This window comes from Vombatus ursinus, unplaced genomic scaffold (genome assembly GCF_900497805.2).
Source record: "Vombatus ursinus unplaced genomic scaffold, bare-nosed wombat genome assembly UNPS02014798.1, whole genome shotgun sequence".
In the NCBI taxonomy this organism is placed as follows: domain Eukaryota; kingdom Metazoa; phylum Chordata; class Mammalia; order Diprotodontia; family Vombatidae; genus Vombatus; species Vombatus ursinus.
Genome location: NW_020954576.1, coordinates 24,391,954 through 24,397,536, shown reverse-complemented (window position 1 = coordinate 24,397,536; position 5,583 = coordinate 24,391,954). Strand labels below are relative to the sequence as shown.

General features: G+C 45.2%; 1 protein-coding gene across 1 annotated transcript in view; it reads right to left on the bottom strand.

Moving 5' to 3' along the window:
* LOC114049588 (inositol-trisphosphate 3-kinase B-like) overlaps positions 1-5,583 on the bottom strand; it is a 164,596-nt gene that overhangs the window by 18,815 nt on the left and 140,198 nt on the right. The window lies entirely within an intron of this gene.

The following is a 5,583-nucleotide window of genomic DNA, read 5'->3' as shown; positions in this document are numbered from 1 at the left end:
AGGACTCCAGAGCCTAGGTTACAGATATGTCTCTGTAAAAGCCATTTTCTGAACAGGTCACAGAATCACAGGCCAGAGGATCATAGATTTAGATACATTAGATACCACCTAGTCCAGGAGTCCTTAATCTTTTATGTGTCATGGATCCCCTTTGGCAGTCTGATAAAACCCACTGACCCCTTCTCAGAAGTGTTTTTAAATGCATAAAATAAAATACACAGGATTAAAAAGGAAACCAATTACACTGAAATAAAAATATAATTTTCTTTTCATCTGACATCACGAAATCTATTCACAGTCCATGGACCTCAGGTTAAGAACTTTTAATCTAGTCTAATCCCTCCATTTAACAGACAATGAAACTGAGGTCCAGAGGAGGAATGATATACCCCAAGTACTACTGAGCTTAGTGGAAGATCCAGGATTCAAATCCAATTCCTCTGACCTCAAAGCCAGCACTCTTTCCACTCTTTTTTGTATGAGTCTGGAGAAAGTACAAGTAGAGAAGAGCTTTGACCTTAGAATCTGGGAGGAGAGGAGGGAGGGAGGGAGGGTGGAGAAAAGGAAACAGCATCCAATTTGGGAAGCTTCACCCTACGCACCACTGAGGAGAGAAGGATACCCCAGGGCTAGAATCCTGTACTTAAAGGTTTCTTTGGAGAGAATGTAACAGCTACAGCCTTTTTCTTCTTTATATCCCAGAGCCGAGCACATTACTTTACATCCAGCAGGTATCTAACAAATGTCTGAATGAAATCCAACATAATGGTAGCCAACTGAAAAGAGAAAGAAAGAGGGTGTGGTCTAAAACCAAGCCTACTCAGCACAATAAGAAGCAGGAGGCCCCAGGCTGCTGGGGAGGGGAAGGCTGCTGCCTGATTAGAGCCCTCAGCTAAGGAAGAGGAGGCAGAACATATGTTCTTTCTGATTCCATATCAAGGAACCATCCTATGAGTACCTCAGTTGCTACCCAAGTCCCTACAGTGATTAATTCTAATTTTGTCATAGGTCAGCCCACATCCCCCTTACCTTCCATCCAGCAGGTGGTGGTTTAGACTTTATTGTAGGGCCAGAAAAAGAGAGTGGGACAGCTTTGGAATTTGTACCCCCATAACAATCAATCAACAAGTATTTATTAAGTATCAGCTATGTGCAAAGCACCTCTACTAGGTTCTGCAAATAAGAGAGATAAAAAAGGGAAGCAGTCCCTGCCCCCAAGGATCTTATGATCTAGCAGAAGAGAAAACAGATAGATAAATAAATAGACAGACAGACAGATAGATAGACATACATATATATATATATAGGTATAGGTATATACAATACAGATACTATATAATTTGAGGAGAGGGTATGAGCAGCTGAGAGGTCAGGAAAGGTTTCATGCAGACGAGGTCACTTGAGCTTAGAGAAGGGGAGGAGGGAAGGTATTCCAGTCTGTGATCTTAGAATGCATCTCCAGGATGGAAGGATCCAGAATGCCACAGATTTAGAACAATAAGGAGATGCGGGGTTAGTCTGGAAGGACCATAATGCGCACGAAGGGGAGTACAATATAATAGGGCTGGAGGGATGAGCTAGAGCTAGTTTGTGAAGCGTATAGAAAGGGCAAAAATCTCAATTATTCAATTAAGTAGCTCATAAATGGGCTCAGTCTCCTTCCCATTCCCCTAAACAATCCAGGTTGGTTTGGCGATATTCTTGGGGCAAAAATAACCTGGCTTTGGTTCTCATTTGTCCCAATAAAGTCCAGGGTCACTAGAGTAAGGTCCCAGAGCTGCCATCCAAGGAGGTGTCCTTTCCCTATTAACTGCCCTGGGATACAGACCATGAGTGGAAGTCACCTCTATAGGGGATAAGCATGACCTTTTCTGCCTGCTCCTACATTCTGCTTGCTGGACACTCTCTCTGTCTCTCTCTCTCTGTCTCTGTCTCTCTCTCTTAACTCCCCCAGCCTGCTTCCAAAATTACCCAAAGGAGCATGTGACAAAACAGAAATTAACAATGTCAGTGACATTACAGGGAAGTTGCCTTCCTCTGGCCACTCTGCGTAGGTGGGAGCTGCCCACACAGGCAGCCTATTTCAAGTTAGAGGCCTACCCTCTTCCTTCTCCTGGGTCTGCCTCCCCTCCCAGATTCTCTCTTCCTCTCTCTATCTCATGCAGCCTCGTTTTCCGTCCTTCCTGCCCACCCCATCTCCCTACCCATCCTTCTTGGGCTGACCATTCTTTCTCAGGGTTCTTTTTTAGGATGCTGAACACCCAGTCTAAGCTGTGTTTAAGTGAAGCTATACCATTGTACCAACTGGTATCACAACTCAAATGAAAAGAAAGGGGACTCCCCCAAAAAACTGAATCCTTCTTTAAGAAAAGAAAAAACCTTGTACCTGACATTTGCATCCCTGTCGTATCTTCTAAGACATGCTGAAGACTGATAAGACATTTCTTCCCTTTCTTACCCATTCAGTCTGTCTAATATACTCACACTCAGAGTTGTGTGTCTATTCATTCTAAGTTGTATTTCACCCAAGTCAGGCTATATCATTATACCAACTGGTGTCACAACTCAAATGAAAGGAAAAGGGGGGGGGGCTTGAACCCTACTTTAAAAAAAGACAAATTCCTGTTCTTGACATCTGGTCCCTGTTGTATCTTCTAAGATGTGCAGAAGACTGCTGAGACATCTCTTCTCTTTCTTATCACAATTCTTTCCTATACACACACACACACACACACACACACACACACACGCACGCTCCATTTCTGCAATCAAGGATACCACAGTGAAGTGTGCTAGACAGGATGTTTTTGCACTGAGTTGTTTTGATGCCATTTTTGACTCATCTGATTATCTTGCTGTTCAGTCCTTTCAGTCTTGTCCTACTCTTCATGACCCCATTTGGGGTTTTCTTAGCAAAGATACTGGAGTGGTTTGCTATTTCCTTCTCCAGCTCATTTTACAGATGAGGCAAACAGGGTTAAGTGACTTGCCCAGGGTCACACAGCTGGTAAGTGTCTGAGGCAGGATTTGAACTCAGGAAGATGAGTCTTCCAGACTCCAGGCCTGGCGCTTTATCCACTGTACCACCTAGCTGTCCTCATCCGGTATCTCCCTATTTTTAAATGGATGATCTGGGACTTCTGATATAAATGACAAAGCACCTTACTGGGAAGGAGACACGGCTCCCTTTCAAGAGACATCTTCTGGAAGGGGGAAGACTCCAGGGGACTAGAGGGTCAGGGACTATACTTCTGCAAAACACCTCCTCTGTGGTTTCTTAAACAGGAACCGGACTCCTAAGGTCAAAGCTCTTCTCTACTTGTACTTTCTCCAGAATCACACAAAAAGTGCTTGCAGACAGGAGCCGGGATTTCAAGCTGGACGGATCGACTGTGGTAGCACCACCAGTAAGAGCCACACATCGAATGGAGGGAAACGTGGGAGGCAACCAGAGGCTGACAGGAGCAAGAGCTCAAGTGAAGGAGCCCATTGCTTTCCTTGAAGTCTCCTCCAAGGAAAGAACTGGTACTCAAGACACCCCAATACTCTATAACCAAGATCCCTCTTCATTCCTTATCTATATCCTAAGATTATCATAATCTTGGAAGGATCAGAATTACAAGTAACCCAGAAGACAATGGAAAGACACATGGTGGTTGAAAAGAGGCTGCAGAAATGATGACTTGCCTGAAAAGTGTCTGTGAAAACAGTTGAAAGAGGAGACAAACCCATTATGTAACGAGGGACGATAGATAAGCAACTACCCGGCACCCTTGAGATACCAATTATTTGTTGAATGATTGATTGAGGTAGCAAAAGAGAGCCAACATGGCGCCATGGCCTAGCAGATGGAAAACTGGCCTTGAAGCTGAGAATAATGGATGCCTCCCAAATGTCTGGTGGGTCCTTTATGGCAGATTTATGGAAAGATAGGGACAAGAATGCTATGGCATAAGAAGGATGAGAAAGTACTGGGGTTGGGGGTGGGAAGGAGACTGGGAGCCAGGTACCTACCTTTTCTCTGCTTCTTGCCTTCTTCCTTCCCTGACTGGGCCTTAAGCCTAGCAGCGGCCCCCCGACTTGCTAGAAACTCTCCAGGCTAAGGAATTTGATGCTTCCTTCCTACTAGTGCACTGCACCTTAGTGTGAGAGCTGTTTTGGGCAGAGGGGGTGAAGGCAACAGCTTCATCAGCCCTGAGTCAGGAACCCCTCTGCCTTCTCTCCAGTAACTTAAAGGAGAGGGACAAATGACATTTCTCCACCTAGGAGGTTCTCAAGGCCACGGGCCTGGGCTGAAGCAGGTCACCACTCAGGCAAGCTAATTTTCAGAAAATTATCAGCTGTGATCTCTCCAAACAAGGTTGTGCTTTTTTGGGAAAGGCTCTGGTACGTGCTAGTTGGAATATTTTCCATTTGTTTGTGCTGCCACCTGAACTCCACTCCCCTGCAGGCAGGACGAGTTCTGCTGCAGTGTTCTGGTTGGAAGAAAGGTCCCCTGCTTCCCCCTTGGAGACATAACCACGGGCTCCAGAAGAGCTCAGCTGGGTGTCTCCAGAGGGTCTTTCAGATGGAGAAATGAAATTTGAAGACAAAGTAAGGAATTATTGTCTGATGGAGGGATCAAGTCTAGATTTCCCAACATATTTGTTCCCTGTGGTTCAAGAAGACAAAGGGGCTTAGGGCATCAAGGGAAAGAGGTGAGATGAGAAATACAAGCAGGTTTTATTACTGGCATTCCTTCATTTATCCACTGCTCCCTAAAATTTCCCCCCCCAACCCGCACCAGACAGTACTAAAGAAACACAAAACACTCCAGTCGAATAGCTCACGTTTCATATGAGAAAGTCAAAGGGTAGGAAGGAGAAGAGGGAAAGTGGTCAAGCTTATGCCAGTCTCCATTTTGTCCTTTTCCTTTAAAGATGGTGTGCCAACCATGACATCTTCACCCCAAACCCTCTTCTTTCCTAAGAATTTGAAGCAGGTCAATTCAAACAGAGAAAACAAGTGTTTCTCTGTGCTCTGATCCCACTCCATCCCACCCACCTCCCCAAATCATTCAGGGCCAGCAATGGGACTATCCCATCTAATCCTCTGTGCCCATTTGGGTCACAGCCAGACTGAGGCTGGCAAGACAGCCACGTGTAACACACTGTGACCTTAACCCAATGATAAGTGCTCATCAGACATTGTCAGGGCAAACTGACTCGCTAAGTTACACAACCAAGCAGCTCACAGGGGAGGCATCTGGGGAAGGAAAAGAATCGGATGGTAACAGGTCAGAAAGGAAAGGGCCCGCACTTCCCACGGGAACTTGCTAGTGCTGTCCACTCTAGACACCTGTTTTATTCCTTTCTCTCCTATTCTACCCAGTGATAGGGATAGGGGCTGGTCTTGTGATTACTTGTATCCCCTTGGCACAGAATAGGCACTTAATAAATTTCATGTTGATTGATTGATTCGTTAGTACAAGGGACTCTCAGTAAGGAAACTCCCCCAACAAATGCAGGCCAGAATCTTTCCTGAAACTTTGAGTCTTAGAGAGAGTTATCTAGAGCATTAAGAGGTTAAGTAATTTATCCAAAG